This window comes from Phasianus colchicus, chromosome 11 (genome assembly GCF_987193195.1).
Source record: "Phasianus colchicus chromosome 11, bPhaCol1.hap1.1, whole genome shotgun sequence".
Taxonomy (NCBI): domain Eukaryota; kingdom Metazoa; phylum Chordata; class Aves; order Galliformes; family Phasianidae; genus Phasianus; species Phasianus colchicus.
This window is the reverse complement of record NC_143446.1, coordinates 14854008-14872753: the sequence shown is the minus strand read 5'-3', so window position 1 is coordinate 14872753 and position 18746 is coordinate 14854008. Positions and strand designations below refer to the sequence as shown.

The 18746-nt window shown below is 41.7% G+C and overlaps 2 long non-coding RNA genes across 2 annotated transcripts in view; one reads left to right on the top strand and one right to left on the bottom strand.

Annotated features, from left to right (window-relative positions):
• The first annotated feature begins 1488 nt into the window (after positions 1-1488).
• Positions 1489-18746, top strand: part of LOC116239433 (uncharacterized) — a 49913-nt gene continuing 32655 nt past the window's right edge. The window contains exons 1-3 of the long non-coding RNA XR_004169123.2: positions 1489-1652; positions 10872-10963; positions 13135-13229. This is a non-coding gene — a long non-coding RNA (uncharacterized LOC116239433). The remainder of the gene's footprint in view (positions 1653-10871; positions 10964-13134; positions 13230-18746) is intronic.
• Positions 5300-16964, bottom strand: LOC149916453 (uncharacterized). The gene is made up of 3 exons (XR_016470144.1): positions 13771-16964; positions 7295-7437; positions 5300-7195 (listed from the first exon to the last, which is right to left on the bottom strand). It is a non-coding gene; the product is annotated as an uncharacterized LOC149916453 (long non-coding RNA).

The following is an 18746-nucleotide window of genomic DNA, read 5'->3' as shown; positions in this document are numbered from 1 at the left end:
AAGTATGCAACAGAGATGGTCTATTTACTTAATGTGAAATAATGCTCTGTTTCAGATTCATCCTTAATATCCTCTCTTAAACTACTCTAATGTATTTTTCACACGTAACATTCCTGTCTGGAATAGTTCTCAGCTTATTTTCTTCAATTCTTCTCTAGGGAAGCAAAGATTTGCATAACATTATGTCAAAAGCCCATTGAGGATATATTACATGGAAATTTTGTAAAAACAGGTTCATCCTCAGGTTGTGAAGAGGAGCTGGGCTCAGAGCAAGGCTTTACAAAGCTACCAAAGGCCAGACAACACCCAGAGGTTCTGCTTGCTGCCAGCAGACAATGGGAAGGCACTGAAGAGTTAATAGATCTGTCACTACAGGACATAGAGCAGATGCAAGATGCGTTCTTCAGTGCAAAAAGAGTGGTTGCAGAAAAGCAACTGTGATTCATAAGCTCGTGGAAGGGGCAGGGCTGTGCTAAGTGCCCAGCATGGCAGAGCCATACATGATACAGCAGCTGTAAACACAAACATCATAGAGCATGCCTTGTTATCCTCAACTCCCACCTCACAACATGGATGCAAATTTATATTTGGGAAAGTTTTTCACTTTTGAATAGTGAGCAATAAACATTTTCTTGGAATTCTGCCTTTCAGCAGATGAACAATAACTTTAACTTTTTTAACAGCCTTCATCACGCTGAGAACATTGATAGTAACAGCTATATTTTTTTTATAGCAGGTTGTAAGGGAAATGAATGTTACTTGCTGTGTCAAATGAAGGTCACCCTGACCACTACTTATTCCAGGGAAACTTTAGAGGAACTGCTGCTGTAGCTCAACTTTGGGTAGCATTGTTAATGAGCAAAGGGAAAAATAGTCTTAAAAATCCAGTGTACAAAAATATCTGCAAAGTCCAAATAAAAATCAATAGCACAGCATGAAAAATGGCATAGGAAGTAAAATAGCTCGTCTGCTGGCTCATTTAGAAATACTTTGCCCTGACCTGAAGCTTCAGCTAAGGGAAATACAGGTTTTGTAATCATTGATCTAATGAGCTCCAGCCTCACTGAAGAACAGCTCCCCTACTTTTGCCTTTTGTTTTCTCTCCTTCCTGCCTGGTTTAACTTGGGCTGCTCCAGAGGCCAATGGCAGGGCACAAGTGTGATATTTGTGGTCAGAAAGTATTTTGCTGCTATAAACATGGTGCAAGCACCTTCTAAAGCAGCTTCAGCAAGTGAAGCTCAACTGGTGAGGATGCTCACATTAACACTCATGAAAGATTTTAAGGTTGTTTCCCTTCCCCTTGTACATGCAAACTTACAAGCCAGAACTTTGTGGTTTGTGCCTTAGTTTGTTATGAAAACATGCATATATACAGCCTGAGTCAGAACTGGGTTCCCCAGCTGAAGATAAGCTTTCTGCATTGATTTCTCTTCCAATCCCACCAGCTGGGCACAGTGCTGATAAAACATCCTCAGCTACAGGAGGTTCTCATGAGTACCCAATGGCCACAGGTGTTCTCCAGCCTGCTGAGGAGGTTTTAAATGGGAGTAACAAATACAACTAAATTAAATATGCATGCCCCCAGTGGGAAGAAGCCGGCCTGTGGAGGAGGAGTGTCTGTCCAGTACTGTGAGCACCATCTCAGCACAGTGGTGAGTGAAGCCTGCTGGCTGTGCTAGATCAGGTTGATCTGTGTGAAGGCTGGGGCAGGATTAAATCAGGGGAGTTTGTGGCTGCTGTTTTGAGTTTGCATTCCAAAAACTTTGCTTTCTTTTGTATTATAGAGTATGACTTTGCCTATTCTGCTGCTATAATTTTTGTTATAGACTGTTGAATCGTAGCTAACAGGGGGACATGGGGGAAGAAGCAATGCAGTGGGTGTGCAGGGGCAGAAATTATCCTTAAAGTACATTGGGGTGGAACAGCAATGATTGCAAGAGGATAGCAATTGTCTCTTTATCTACTGGAGGTTTTCCCCACCCAGACCTGGTCTTGAGAATCTTCCTGCTTTTTCCAAAAACAAAGGACTCCTCATGTCTAAAGCACTTCAGAGTAATTTCATCTCCTGTTTAACTCCTGGCTAATAATTTCATCTTTCATTTCCTCCTATTGTTCCCTCTGGCATGCATCCCATCTATTATAAGCCCCAGATATCATAAAGTAATTTTTTCAGATATAGTGAGAGGGAAATAAGAGTCAGATGGTTTGAAGTAAGATTTTTATAGCAGCACAAGTTCTGGAAGTGTTGTACAGAGACTTGTATTAAAGAAATGGCTCCATGGGAGGAAACGGGAGTGAGGAGACAAAGCAGCCCTAGCTTTCTGTAAGAGCCAAGGCAAGAGTAATTGCTTCTATTTAGGAATCCAGTGCAAAATGGTGCTTTGCAGGCACTAAGGAGGGAGGTGAGATTTTCACAGGCACAAAGTAGCCACTGGATTATTGCTCGTGGCAGCTGGGCATTTCTGAAAACCTCCATCTAACTCCTGTATTGAGAAACTTGGCTGCGAGTCAATGTGTTTGAAACATTAATGTCTGTAAATAGAGTTCTTGCCGCTCTGACTGCCTGCACAATGGCAGCAACTGCAGATGCATGCTAGCTGGACGTGAGTGTGTATTTTTCAAACAGGGCTGGGCTCTGGTGCACCATGCCTCAAGGTGTTGTCCTGCTTCCACATATTCTCCCATTTCTACAAGAAATGTACCTCTGAGAGCTTACATTTCTTATATCTTATGATGATGGATCAGAATCCCCAAAACACCAGCTCAGTCTGGAATTAGCAGGCTTGTCTTAGAGAGCTGCGTGTGCAGCTCTGCTTATGAACCCCTCTGGATGTGTTTCTCTTTCTTCCTATCCACATCAGTGTTTGCCTACCAGGATGAATGTGTTGGCCATTTAGACAGGAGGAGATGATGGGACTTCCTGGAGGACACATCAAACTGGTCCCACTGGCACAGCTTCAGAGAAAGTAGGTGGAGGAGCAAATACTTTTATTTGCATTGAGTCCTCATTCTGTTCAGAAACAAAACATTTAGCATGCAGGAGATAGGATATTGAATCAACAGATGGTTGCAAGAGTGCTAAACTGTAAGAAATCTTCTACGTGTTAGAATTAACTTTGGGTCAGAGAGGATAGTGTTTCAATCCAAGTCACTGCTGGTTTCCTTTCCTTGCTCCGAAATGTACAGGATGCCTTATGAGCTGCTATGCAAGTAGTTGGCTATAATCTGATGCATAGAACTTAACGTTAATTAGAGCATATCATACCAAGTTCACTTCCCCCACCTCAGGGCCCTGAGCCAGAAGGAGGGCTGACACTTTGCAGTCATCTCCTGCCATGTGGGTTTGAACTCTCTAAGAGCAGCTCTGACAGTCCCAGGGAGCCTGAAGTTGTTCGTGAGTATTTTACAGATCACCTTGTTTCCTGTGCCAAATCAGCACTGACAGGAACCAAAGGTTTGCTTTTTCTGAGGATCTTTGTTTTAATGTATAGACTGTGTGTGGAGGGGGTTGGGGGGAGTCGGGGGTCAGAGAGGAAAACCTCCCTTTTAGAAAAGGGATTAAAACCAACAAATATAGGGCGGCTGCTCAATCAAATCAGCCAGCTGTCCAATTTCATTTGAATGTGGGATACCAACAATAGTGGTGATGGTGTCCAAAATAACCAGTCCTCAAAACATTGCTCGGTGAATTCAGGTCTGCTGTAATTATGCCAAACTGTACATTTTCATATAAAAGTACTGAGGGGATGAATGTTCATTTCTCTTTGAAGAATTGTAGTCTTGATAGCATCTCTCTGGTTATATTTGCTTTAGACCAACAGTATGATCCTCTGTGAGGGATACAAGAAGTCTTCTTGTGGCAATGTGATGACTTGCACAGTGCTAGGTCCCAGCATCTTTGTGTTGCTGAAGACCTGTATCTCCAGTAGCTTTCTAGGACTTATGCTAACCATTCTGTTAAGGTGTAATCCTGCATCTCCCAGCATTTCTGGTGACTTCAGTGTGTTTAAGAACATGGTGTGGGGAGGTAGATCTGGCCCTACAAGTGTTAGACTTAAAACCTTACTGTTCTGGATTAATTGCCATTTACCTATAACTGTGTTTTGGATTTAATGAACAGTTATGATGATAACCAGGTTCTCACTCTTTATGGAACAGCAGCACTTCATAAATACTGGATTGTGCTCTTTGTACATCTGTGCTGGTTTCCTACAAATCTGGAAATGAAATTATGTGGCTGCTGTCTTAGAACTGTAGCTATTAAATAGCTATTGCCAACAGATTCATCTAAAATACATAAATAAGGAAAGGAATTCCATATGGTCAGGGAAAAAAATAAATACCACACGAATGTGGCACGGTGTTTCTTGAAGACAAGGAAAGAGTGTGTTTATTGTTCTTTTCTTGCAATATGAAATATGGCAATATTGCAGTAAAAGCCTTACTGTCTTTAGTTTCAAATGGGATCCCTGACCTCTCACAGCTGCTTCTACCAGCAGCTCTGTTGTGTGTTGATGACTGAAGTTTCCCGTGAATCTTTGATGTGATACCTGCAGGAGCCTATCATGAAGGACACATCTGAAAGGAGAAAATGGATATGATCTCTGTACTGGGGCTGCAAGAAGTCAGTTTCTAAACAGGGCCAGTATCTTGGCACTGTATGTCTAATGGTGATAGCATCCCAGAGCACTTTGTCACTGCACTTACCAAATCTGCTTCTTTGGGTTGTGAGCTTTTATTTTTCCCTTCATTTCTTTGGAAGGACAGGTGAAAATGGGAAATTAGATAGCAAATAGAAGTCATTGAGCATGGGTGAAATGTAAAAGCTCAAGCTTGTTGTTAAGATGTAATGGATAGTCAGGGTTTCTTAGAGATAAAAGACATGGAGAAAGTAATATAGGGGTTCTTCAGAAATCTTTTCTAGAGCTTTTCTTAACCAGCTCTGAGACTAGATGATCTTACATAAGCCCAGAAGTACAGTTCATGAATAAGAAATGGCATTTGGGACCAGCTCCTATCATGTAACCTGGTGTAACCTAGTAGCAATGATGTAACTTTGCTGTAGGAGTTTGTTTGAACTGTAAAGCTCTAGAAATGACAAGAGCACAAGGTTTCCTGAAAGCACTGGGATGCAGAGAGATTAAAAGAGGTCAAAAAAACAGAAAGCCTTTCAGAAGAAGAAGGTAGAAAAGGAGTCTTTTAGAGGGTAATAACATGAAGGAAAAGGGAAGAGGAAACTTTCAGCATGGGATGATCTGTGTTGACGACTTTATATTTTTTTAATTTTTTTAATTGCCCAGTGGAAAGTATTGAGGAGAGCTGTGAAAAACTAGCTGAACATTTTTATAAAGAAGGAGAATTGGCTGTTTTACTGCAACTTGAGGAAGGGAAGTCTGCCAACGTGAAATTCCTGGAAGGGTAGCAGACCAAAGGGAAAAGCCTTATGGTGAGAGAGGCAAGAGTCAGTGGGTTGTTCCAAGTTGGGATCCTTGAGGGCAATGGAAGGCATGGAGGTGCTGGTCTGGGGCAGACCAAAGCTGCTGTGTGACTTTTAATCATCATGGGAATGAGTTTGCTGGATGTGCAGACCCAGAAAGATGACCAGAAGTCACTGTGCTTTCCCCCTTACCGTTTCCCTTCCCCTCTGCACAGGGATAATATGTTATAATAGAGAACTTGCCCAAAGCAGCAAGGAGTTAAAAACTCCATCAAACTTCAGGTAGATTAAACGTTAAATTATTCTGACACATTATATTAAACAGTCAATTATTTATTAGTGGCACCAGAGAGCACACGAATTCTCTAGATCAGAACAAATGCTGTGATGCAGTCCAGGCTATTTTTAATAGTAATGCTTTGGACATGGTGTGCTGGATGTGATGTGTCTCATCACTACACGCATCACTTAAAGCCTTTATAAACAGCCACACTCTCCCAGAAACCAGACGTTAGGCAAGCACTTGGGCAGCAGCACAGAGCAGTGACGTAGCAGCGTGATAAACATTTGCAGAGATCCAAGTAGGGTCTTCAGATGGCTAAATGTTTGCGAAAACATGACGTGGGAAGGAGGGCTTGTTATGGGACTTGGAAGGCTGTATTGACTGTGTCAGTAATGTTTAAGCAGCAAATTCTCTTGAGCTTCCAAATTCCCAGTCCTCTCAGGTTCGGCGCCAATCCAAACAAGAACAAGTTGCTGAAGAACTCTTTCAGCAAAGGATAATGTATTTCTTCTGCTCCTTGCAATAATGTACCAATAGCAGAAGAAACTGCTGCAAATGTCAGGAGGCAGTTGTATAAGGCAGGATGCCACTTACTTACCTGCCTGAGTCAGCTGCGTGGAAACAAGTTGAATGGTAAAGTGCACTGCCTTCCTCTCCTGCAATACCACTACATGCAAATTGTGCATTCAAGGGCAAGTAATGCTATTGTCAGTACTACAGTGGGAGCTATTTTTAATTTACGAAATGGTCTAATGTAAGCTGTCCTAGTTTCCCAGTGCCCGTGCCTCAACGTGACATAGGGACAGAGCAGAACCCACTTCCTCAGAGGCACTGCTTTATGAGCTGCTTCTTGCAGAATCTCTGGTGTAGAAGTAAGGAGCTGTAATGAATGAATGGGTTGACACAGGACCCAAAGTATTTACTGCAGTGACTTGCTGCTGGGAAGCTGTCTGGGATAAGCTGCTGATACCTGGGGGAGACAAGGAGTTGGCGGACCCTGTAGGAAAACAGCACATCAGAAGAGAGTACATTCATGCATACTTGGGAGTTGACCACTTTGAGTTCCAGGTGTTGTGCTGCTGGCTGCAAACCTTTCATAGCTGGGATAGGCACTTTGCTGTTCTGAGTACAGCAGTGTAGTGGGCTTTTATTTCTAACTGGAGCAGAGAGGCACACTGAAATACAAGTTGTGTCAGAAAACAAACTGTCTAGCTGACCTCCAAAGTAATGTCATTTAACAGCATCAACAAATGGACTGACAAACTGCTGGAAAAATACACATAAAATATGGAGCAGAAATTGCGTGATTTAAGCCCATAAGGGCAATGTAGAATTGATGTTCAGAATCTGTTCCCAAGTGCTTTTGTCATCATCTGTTACAAGTGCAGTACACTAGTCCAACTGATGCAATTCCCATGGATGTCTTGGCAGTACTTGAGTTACATCCTGCCCCAAGGGAGCTGACCTTTTCATCACTGTGAAGGGAAAAAAGTCCCTCTTGGAATTCAATGACCCTGTTCCAGTTTGACCATGTACTTTCTGATGGCTTGCTGAGGTCATTTGTGTTGACTTACCCTATTCTTGTGCAAGATGATTTGGCAAATCTCTTTGGAGGGAGCCCATGACTCCGCACTCACTGTGCAGTGTCATGCTGTGGAGTTGTGCCTCTTGTCCCAGTGTTTCTCATGGTGCTTTGACTTCTTCCCATAGGCTGGAGCTAAGAGAGAACAAGTCAAAATAGAACAGAGAGAATCATAGAATCACAAGGTTGGAAAGGACCTACAAGATTAAGAGAAGGAGGTGCTTCCTCTTGCCGTGAAAAGCCATCCTAAACAACCTGGCTGGGATCAGAAAAGTCATGTTGAATTGTAAATAAGTGGAGGCAGCACTCACAGCAATCCTTTCCTACCGACAGAATGGAAGTAAGAGAGCGTGTGTTTTTGAGGTGTGCATCAGCAGTAAGGGATTGGTGGGTGAGAGCAGCACGTAATTGTTGGCCTGTCAAATGTCAAGATCAAAAGTTCTGAGGGAGAAGGGGAACAAATCCATGAAATATGGAAACAAAAATGAGGGGGAAATAAGTTATGGAAAGGAGAAAGAAAACGGAGCTCAGGGAAAAAGTCAGAAGAATAGTGAAGAGCACGAATGAACAAGAAACAGAAACTGAAGAGTGACACTTTCCTTGTGCTGTTGGAAGCTTAGTTCAAAATTAAAAGTAAGATGTCTAAAATTGAAGGTAATCATGAAGCTGGAAACAGCTGAAAGAAAAACTCCAAAAGGGCTCTTAAGCTTGCCTGTACTGTCATCAGCATCTCCTTTTCTCCATCTCATTCCTGCCGCATTGTATTGCTCACTCATTTGCTGGAGCACTGATTAAAATGGGTATGGAGGGCAGAATAGAAAAAGAGGTGAGCTTTAGCTCTGCTGCATATTAGCACTGAAGGCAACACTTCTTCATGTTCGTTGTTTATTTTCTAGCTGGAAGTTATAGGCAACTTTAAATGGAAAAGCAATTGTAGTGGTACAGCTGAAACTTTTCATTCACTGCTCCCCAAGTGGAGCACTACAGAATGTCACAGTGGCATGCTTCAATCTCTATTTTGAATGACTTTAACATAAGTAATGTGGAGAATCTCTACAAAAGTTAAAGTGGGAACACTGTGAGCCAGTCACAGCTATGTTTTGATGCAGAGAAATAACAGCTTGCTCTCAGAACTCTGCTGCTGCTGTTACTGCCCTCAGTGCTTGAAAAAGGATGTTTCTCCTCAGCTGACATCTGCTGCTTTTTGATAAATCACATCAGCTCCTTCAGCACAGAAAGCATTGGGGGGGGGAAGAAAAAATCAAAAATGGAGAACAAAATGGCTTGGAGCATCTTGAGATGTTAGCTGGGTGTTTGCTAGCCCTCTCCCCCAGTAGTCTGAATTCCAGTCCAGAGACTGAATTTTAGGAGCCAATTCAAATATTTGCACCTCTTAACGCTCCTTTTTAATAGATAAATAAATAAGCCTTTGTTATGGTGCTATGGAAAATCTGACAGCGTTTCACAGGGATCCAGCTGAACAAGCAGTCCTAAGGGCTGAGATCACTACAGGGACTGTAAGGAGGCCTGGCTGTGCCAGCACAGAGGGATGCTGCAGCCTGTGCTCCCCAGCTGAGCTTCTGGGGCAGTTGGGCTGTTACATCCCTGGTAGGATACAGTCAGCTTGACAATAAATCGAGCTATGTACTGTGATAAATACAGGTGTTCAGATCCCCTTTCCTTGATGCCTAAGTAAAATTTGTTTTTAGTGAGAAATATTTTCATAAAGACAATGCAGACTCATTTGTTCTGCCACTGGAATAATTGCTCACCTACCTTGGGCACAGCAGAGGAATTGTAATGGAGGAGGAAGATGTGCCCAAAGGGAGATGGACGTCAGCAAAAACTTGATCTGCTTGAAACTCAGAGCACTCAAATTCAGCACATCCTGTGTTTGCTTATCTTCCCCTTTTTGATACTGATCTTCAGATCTGCATTCCTCATTGATTTCATATTATTGAAAATAACAGCTTTGGCATGGCAAAGCTACCAGTGATGTGCTGGGGCTGTTTAAAATGAATGACTGTTTTCTTAGATGCTCCAAAAAGACCATAAAGTAAAACAGACTTTCTCCGTATATTAAGCTCAGCTGCTGCCTCCCTTTTTCTGATCTAATCTGCAATAGATGGTTGTCATATCCTGAATGCTTCTCCACCTGGATCTGTCTGTGGTTTCTGTAATAAGTCAGACATTCCTACTGAGAAATACAATACGCACGTAAATCTGGCATGCTATTCGTTAGAGAAGGCTAAAACCTCTATCATCCATCCCATGACAAAGTCTGAGTGGTTGCAGCAATGTACCACCACAGATTACATCTCCAGAATGTAATCACCGCAAACTTTTCACTTTCTGGAATAAACAGTACAGCTGAAACGTGAGAATATTTCTGCAGACGCTGCAGTGTCACTGCAGTGAGAGAACAACGCTGTGTTATCGATTCAGCTGAAATGCTTCTTGCAGAGCAAGCATCAAAGTAAGGCTGTTTTATCAGTTTACATATTTTAAACAGAGAGTTTATTTCTTGCGTAATCCTCCTTGAGGCATTCTGGTGGCTGAGCAGAACCATTGCCAGAAGCATCTGCTTCCTGATCTGCAAATGTAATTTCTGCTCCCCTCCTTCCATTTTTCTGGGGCTGACTTCTAGAGTTTTTCCTGTGCTGTTGCTGAATCTGATATTGGTGTTTTTAATGAAGAAAACATAGGTTTGGATCTTTTTTAAGGGATTCCTGAAATTAGACAGAAACTGATAGTTTTGCTACTCTGAGATCAGTCTCTTTGTGAGACTTTGCTGGAACAACCTTCTTCCTGTGCAGAGGAATTGTACCAGGGTGAAAACTATTGCATCCTGTTTGGCTTCAGGTCTTCTGCATTGCTATCTGTTCACTAGTCCCTGTATGTATTGACCTGCTTTGACAGAAGTGATCAGCTCAAACATTTGGGACCAGCTGGTCTCCAGTCAGACCTGATGGCAGGTAGAGAGCTTTAATGCATGGCTCCTGCAAGCATGATATCCTTGCAGATCTCTCCAAGGCCAGGTTGGAGGGGGTCCTGGGCAGTCTGATCAGTGCCTGAAATAGTGATTGGCAACACTGCCTGCACCAGGGGGATTGGAACTGGTTGGTATTTGAGGTCACTTCCAACCCAAGCCATTATATGATTTTTCTCTCCTCCTGTTTCTGCCATTTTCTTGATGTTAAGATGATTATCTTAGATAGTTTATGCCAGGAATCAATTGTGGGGACCATGAAAAGAAGTCTAGTAACTAGGCTTTTGCACAGATGTTAGCTCAGAATCTTCCTCCATCAGTTTCACGGAAGATGTAATAAAGATGAAGCTGATTTAAGGTGTAGGTAAAGTGGGCTCATTGCTCTCAAGGGTTAAATATCTACCTCAGGTGGGAGCTCTGCTGCAGTTTCTAGCTGAGAAAATGGTTTGGAAATGAAAGCCCTTCTACTGTGTAAATGCTCACAGGTACTGTCCTGAATATTTGGATATAGTTTTGTCTTTGCACTTGGATATTTCAGAAATAATGATGCCCAAGCTGAGATACAATGCAGTATCTGCAGGTAACTTCACTTCTTACCCTGTGTTGAAGACCTTGGGGTCTGGTTGAGGTGGAACAGACTATTCTGGCTCTGCTGGCAACACCCTCAAGCAGGTGAGGAGCGTTCCCCATCCACCTCCATTGACTGGGGATTGTTCTTACCTCTGTTGTCCTTTTCATTGCTACTACCACCTAAATTGTTTTTTCTTTCATCCAACTTAAAGTCTCTAATATCTATTTGTGCTCTGTGTGGCAGTTCGGAGGAGAGAGAACTAGTGCAGCAACTCTTTTTTGGCACACTTTATTCCCAAGCAGAGGAAGTAGCAAAATTGCTGATAAAAAAACTATCTCATTCATAGCTTATGACAGAAATGACTGCCTCTTGTCAAGGCATGGTCTTTGAGGAGAAGAGCTGAGGATTGAGAAATGCTATGAGTTGTCATTCTGACTCTTTCCTTTACCATTGCTGTTCCTTTGCCTTGAAGCTCTGTCTTCAGTTATCATCCAAGAAAGGAACTGGCAGGTTTTCTCAAGGCTCTCCTCGCTGCTTGAGTATTTAACAACATATTCCTGGTGCCATTTCTCTGTTGTGGGCTCTATTGACCAGATGTCATAGGTTATTTTGAGCTGTTGTAAATGGTTGACATTTCAGCTCCTACCTTGTTACTGAGGTGTTGTGAGAAATGTTTGTTTTTTTTTTCTAACAGAAATTTTATAACAGAATAATAATTCTAAATTTACTTCTCAAGATGCAGAAAGGTATGTTAGACCATGAAAGAAAACAACCTAAGACTGAAACATGACTCTTGGAATTAAAGAGTCAGGCTATTTTTATGAGTATAACTTAAATCAAACTAAGTTATGGGAGAGCGAGACATACTGTCTCACTCATCTTGTATTTTATTTTGTATTAAACACAAAGTCAAAGATTCATTTTCTCAAAGAGCTTCCTATTGTGTGTACATAACAGACCTGTGGAAAAACAAATTATCTAGGGGTTGGGCTTTGTTTCTGTTTTTCCATCTTTGGTCCCTCTCTATCTCTGAAACATCAGGAGATATGCTATGACTTCAAAGAGGATGTATCACGTCTGTGTCTGGTTACAGTCATTCCTGGGACTCTAAATAATATTAACTGACATGGACTACTTGAAAGAAGGGTGCACTGACCCAAGCCTCTGTCTTTTGTTACTGCTTCTGGTTTTATTTTTTCTGGCTGTTTCTAAGAAGCTGTTCTTACTATAAAATTGCTGTCAGTTTGCTCCCCTCTCTGCCTGGATTGCGGCTTCCTTCTAAGACTTAAAGTGGGGCTGGACAGAATTCTATTTATTTCCTATTGACATCTATCTGTTGGGAGAGGTGTCTTGGGTACATCCAGGACAAAGTAATTCAGGACACGGGTTTTTATAGTTTCCTTGGCTTCTTGGTATGGCCTGGGTTAAACTACAAGACAAATGCATTTCATTGTTACTTTCCCACACATCATCTCCCCTCTGCGTTTCTGGCTCTGGTTTTAGATGCAGTAGGAGCTGCTCTTCTTCAAGGTAGGGCAGCTATTCAGAATAATGATCTTTCAGCTAGAATAAACAAGATCACGGTCTTCTATACAGGCTGAGGTTCTTCCTTTCTGAAAGATCAGGTGCAGTGGTTGTATCCATCACACCAGGTGACAAATGGCAGTGAAATTGTAATGGTTACTTTTCTATGTGCCATGTTAACTTGGCAAACACAGTTTATGTTACTCCACCCGGGGCTGTGCTTAGCAGGATATGACCTAGGAGTTCAATGTTTATGCACAATAATGCATTGGTATATTTGTTCTCATCCTTTTTCATTTAAGCATGAACTTCAAAATGCCTTACTTTTAAAACTAAAAATATCTATCTGTCTTTGTTGTTGATGTTGAGGAAGTAGAAAAGTTCCTATGTTCTGAATCTCAAATAAGTTTTGGCCCCACTGAGAGGTCTGAAGCCAGGATCTGATCTGGTCACCATCTCTGCAGGGTATTGCAGTAGCAGTAGATGCAGAGCAGCCAGCAACTGGGGAGTAGGAAATCTGCTGTCACTCTAACAGGTGCTGGGAGATTCTGGGTCCTCCTACAAGCTTCTACTGGGTCCCTTGAAGTTGGTTTACACTTCTAGACTATCTAGCTATGTTGCAAGAAGGAAATGGCTCTTTACCCTTAACAATCTGAGTAGATAAGGATCACTAGCTGCCAGAGAACCTGCTTTTCTGAGTAGTGATGTAAAGCCAGCAGGGCTGGTGACAAGGGCTTGCCTTTCCTAGGCAGGATTCATCCCAGGAGAGAGTGGTGCACAGCAGTCAACAGCTCTGGCAGTGCTGCAGCTGAATAAGCATGAGCCTGGGGTGCTTCCTAACCTGTGAGTACTACAGAGACTTTTTGCCACTTCTAGCAGTGACTTTTTGGGTGGAATCATTAGACAGGATGCAAATAATTTAATAGTAAAATTACAGCAGTGTGTGTGCATGTTTTACTCGTCTTGAGAAAATAATAGCACCCTTTACTACTGCACAGGGAGCTGGAGCACTCCTAACTGTGCCATGCGTGTATTCTTAAAAGAATTAAATTGCAGGGCTGCATTGTTCTGCAGAGATGTGTCTGCCCAGAAGACAAATCAGGACGTAATGTTAAATATGCTGTAGATCTTACATATGCTATTTTTGTGCCTCTGTAGCAATGAGTCTGTTTAGCTACGGGTAGCTTTATGCATAAGTCTCAGCACCCGTGCCAAAAGATCCACACAACTGTTGCAGTTGCTGGTTTTGTGTTGATATAAATTTAAACGGGATCTGTCCATGCAAAAAGAAAACATGTGCATCTTTAATCAAATTCCACATTTCTTCCTTTTTTTTTATGCTGCTGTTCAGCTGTAGCGATTTCAGCAAAAATGTATGACTTACCAACACCAGGCTTCAGCTTCTCTGTGTGTAATGACTTCAAACAATGTGGGTTTGCAGGAGGCTTCAACAAAGCAGAGCTTGCCACTACTCACAGCAGAATTTCTGTCACTGGCAGAAGTTGTTATATTCACACAGGGAAAGACATTAGCTTAAAGGTTGGTGTTTTTGTTTGTTTGCAAGTCAAGGATGGAAATTTTCAAAGCAGCACAACGGACCGAATTAACTGTCTCCCATTAATGGAATGTGAATGTGAAGTTGCTGAAAGCAGCTGAAGTACTGAGACAGTTGGGAAATCTGCAGTCCATTGGCTGCACTAACGCTGAGAAACATCTGCACCGCCGGTCCTCTCTGTCCTGCTGGCTGCTCTTAATAATTTAGAGCAGAGCTAACATTAGGAACCCTTGTTTTTTTTTATGTGCGTTGTTTTTTCTTTCTCTTACATGAGCATTTTGCCAGTGATTTGTACAGACATGTTAATGGTTCAGGGTGAATTTTAGAATGCAAGATATCCTTCTGGTGATTTTTCAGATACTAGCGATGCTTTGTGAAGATTACAAAATAGTCTTGCTATTTCATCAGTCAGTCTAAAATGCTCCTTGTGATTACATCGAATGCAGATGAAACGTTTTCTCAAGCAGTTCAAGATATTGAAAAGTGCAATGTATTTGTGCATTAAACATAAAGTACTGAGAAGTGCAGTGTAGTGCCAAAGTCAGTTTGCATGCTTGATGGCTACAGTGGAGATCAGGCTGGGGATAGGTCTGCACATAGGGACTTTGAGATATTTTTTCTCCAAGCGAAGATCAAGCATGTAGAAAACTATCTTTTTGTTTCTGATTATAACAACTTGTATTATATACTTACAGACTTTGTGCATTTGTCAGACTGAAACACGTGCAATGAATAACAAATGCATGCGCCTCAAAGTGACATGATGTTCTGTAATTTATGAAATGTTTCTAACAAATCACATAGGCTGCATATCATCCATTAGAGGGCAGGATTCTCAGAGTTTTTAATCCAGAATTGGGCACTTATTTTATTTTTGCTTGGAATAAGCCATTTTTCATTTAGTTATTTTCTCTGTTTCCCTTTCTTCCCTGACCACAGTGCTGTAAGGCCGCTCGGGTAGTATGTGCACTTAATTAAGGAGGAAAGGTTTCACAGAAGATGGGTGCTAGGTGAAGCTGTTTGTACACGGTATGTCAGAGCCTGGTGATGCCAACAGTGCAGTGCTTTGAGTGTACCTCCTACATCACTTACTGGTTTGGAAGCGTGCTAAATCTGTTAGGAGAATGTTAGGAACCATCACATCCCTCAGATTCAATGGTCAGTCAAGCAGTGGTCTGTGTTATGAAGACAAAAGTGGCAAAGATTTTGTGCAACTGCTTTTGGTAACTGAAAGTTGAAGGCAGAATTACTGGCTGGGATGTCCCCATGAGGTGTCAATGAGGGAAAACATGGCACGTTTCATACAGAAACTATGGTGTGAAATAACCATGGAAACGGTATCATCTGAGCCTGCCAGGTGGTGAGAACAGGCTTTCTTCCCCCTATCTTCCATTACCACAGCACCTGTGCAGTGGGAAGAAAGCAAGGATTGGGCAGCTGGATGACAGCTGGGTGTGAAGGAGCTCAGCTCTGCCAAGAAAGGAAAGGCCTCCTTGATGAGGCCATTGCTTTTGCACCAAGAATATGATCTGGGGCAATGCCCAGAGGATCATTTTTTTTCCAGCAGTAGAGTGAGGGTGAGCGATTGCACAGCTTGGGGATGCCTAGTATCCTCTCTGTGCTTGCCAACCATGCAAGCTGGCTTATCTGAAACCTGTAGGAACGAGTGCTGAAAGAGGCAAAACTCATCTGAATATCCTGGCTATTACTAGATGAGCAGAAAGGATTCCGTTGCTCATTTGCACAGTCCTCCTAACAGAGTGCATAATCAAGAAACCTGAGGATCTCCTAACCCATCCACTGACAAAGAGCTCCCGACCCCCTCATTAAAGTGATGGAATGAGAGCTGCAATCAATTACAGAAGTGCTAAAGGCGATGAAAATTAGTTCCACTGGGAATTTGCCTACAAATTTTCTTTTGCCTGCAAAAATCAGCTTACGACATAAAATCCCTGAGGGGAGAGGGGAATGAAACAGAAGACCAAGGCATTCATTGTATGGAAAAGAAACAATTAAAAATGAAATAATGAAGGCACAGCTCTCCTCATACACATGACATCTAACCACATATACAGGAGATGGGAAGGACATGTATAGGACTGAAGATACGCCAGCTGAGACACCAAGTTCACTGAAGAATAGGAAGGCACATTAGAGGGTGGACAACAAAAGTGCAAGGAAATGTCTACAAAAAGAAATGTAATTTAAGGAGGAAAATAGATTGCTCAGAGAACCAATCAAGACTCAGTCAAACCACCAAGAGCAGACACTGGTGAGGTGGATCAAGATGTCACCACTGCTGTATGAAAAGAATTTCTTCTCACACAGATTTTCCTAAGTGAAATGTAGTTTCTCATTTTCCATGTTATGATGGATAAATGTTTTTGTATTTGAGTATGGGAAAAGAAATGGTACTGACTGCTAGCTCTATTCCATCATCATTTATTCCTCAGTGGACACATGACTTTCTCCAGTCTCAGTAAATAATGACTTTGGAAGGATTTCTCCTAACCTCTATAAAATTATAGGGCCTCTTTCTATTACTAAACAGAGCCAGTCTTGTGCAAGGCAGCACACGCAGGGTTAAGCCAATGACTCCTTGAATAAAAATGTTCTACTACGTTTGTTCCTCTAGATATCTGTAAGATACTAATTTCAAAGTGTTTAAAAAGGACAAGTGGGATGTGAGGAAAAAGGTTTATGGAGACAGAAGGAAGAAAGGCACTTAGGAAGATAGAAAAGCTGTTAAGGATCTTAATTTCTCTGCTTGAAGTCAAAATTTGATGAGATGATTGACCTTAAATTATTTCAAATTAGATTTCATTTCTGATTAATCTGTTATTTGATACCAGTGCCCAGCAAAAACAATTATATTAATTCTTTTGAGTGATGCTACAAAATAAACTTTTCCATTTGATTTGAAGGAGTTAAATGGTATGTTTGCAGTGGAAGACACTATATTAAAGTGCTGATAGATGTCCAGGTCCACTTTCCTCCATAATTAAAGCACTACTTGAATAAAACCTGAAAGGTTGTTGCCAGATCTCTTCTTTCAACCTTCTTTCATTACATTTGAGGTTCAAGTTTTGTACAAAGCTTGGCAGAAACTTGAGAACCGCAGTTAAATCCAGACTGTATTTGACAAATATAAAGGAGTATGGCTGACAATTACGACCAAGTGCAAGTTGAGTTTTATGACTTTATGTAATGGAGGCTTTAGCCATCCTTTGTGGTGTTCTTTAGCAGTTGGCTTCTTTCCTACTTTCATTTTCAGAATTATGACGTTTGTAACAGTTTTATAAAACTTAAGTATTATTTCTGTTGGAATGTTGCACCCAAAGTTTTCAGCTAATATGTTTTGTTTTTCATTTATCTGCTCCCTCAAAAGTGAAAAACTTCTGCTGCGTGTACTTCAAAACCTCAGTCTTGAGGTAAAATCTGAGTCACTTTTTCGTGGATGTTCACTCTAACAATTCAGCCGATCTGACACGCTTTGTGCATGACTGAATTTCACAGGCTCCTGCAGAAACATCCATCTCCTCTACAGTGATCAGAATCTATTGCACTTTGCTGTATGACCTTGTAGCAAGATTCTTATCAGCCAGAACTATGTTGTTTTATGCCTATTATGTTATATGAAATCCCTGAGTGAATCTTACTGACCCTTGCCTCCCGTTCCAGCTCTGTCAGGAATAGGACTTGATCTTATTTGGAGTTTGGGTCTGATAGAATGTACACCTCTCACTGTAATTTCAAGTGCTCATAGCACTGGAAGAAGTAGGTTTGGGAAAGTATTTCTAAGAAAAGTAGTATGTTGTGCATTAGCTACTACACATAGCTAATACACAACATTTTTTTGCATAAAGTGGAAGGTCTACTTCTTTTAGCTGATGTTCATAGGTGACTAATGTGCCCTCTCATTCCCTGTGGAGCACAGTTGATACAATCTCCCTGAAAAGCAAGGTAATAATCACTGAAGTCTGGTAGAAAACTCATGCTATGTGCTGAACAGAAGAGCAGAGTGGTTTTGTTAGTGCTGAAAACACTAAGGATGTGGAACAGGCGTGGTACTGTGGCATGGTAGGAAAAGCAGCAGAGAAGCCATGTAGATTTTTTTTACACCAGTCTGAAAAAAAATGACAGGGTATTTGTGAGCTGTCTGAGAGTACACAGCTCTGAAATCTTCACAGCTGAGACACAGTGACTGTCCTTGCCTTGATATTAAGTGAACGCAGGATATCTGCAGTATGTGTTTACCTCTGTGTAACCTATGATTAGACTGAAGAGAGCTTGTGCTCTTCTTCTAAGGTGAAACTTGCCCTCGTTTGTCACAGAGGCTTAAGAATGACGTAGGGTTGGAATTGAACCCTCTGTGTTGTGGAAACTGTGCTGGTAGGAAACATCTTGTTGCTGTGCCCAATGCACGTTTATTGTTGCTCTGCATCTACATGCTTACGAGGTGGGGAATAGCAGGTTTTTTAACAGTTCTGATGATGGGATTTGTTTGTTATCAGATACGTATCTGCTAGAAACTGTTACGTAGTTATTTTTCAAAGTATGGGAAATGGTCTCTTCCTTCTTTTTTTGTAGGAACAAAAGCAACTGCATATCAAGAGAAATATCAACAAAGTGTTGGCTTATGCATGTTATGAAGCAGAATAAAATGTCTGAGTTTGTCCCATGCAGTGTAGATGTCTCTCTGTGGGAAGGGGTTTGCCAGCCTGATGGGGCTGATCACGTGAAGTAGGGATGCATACGCAGGAAATGGGGCAAATGGATGTTGCAGATCACCAAAGTGGGGGAAG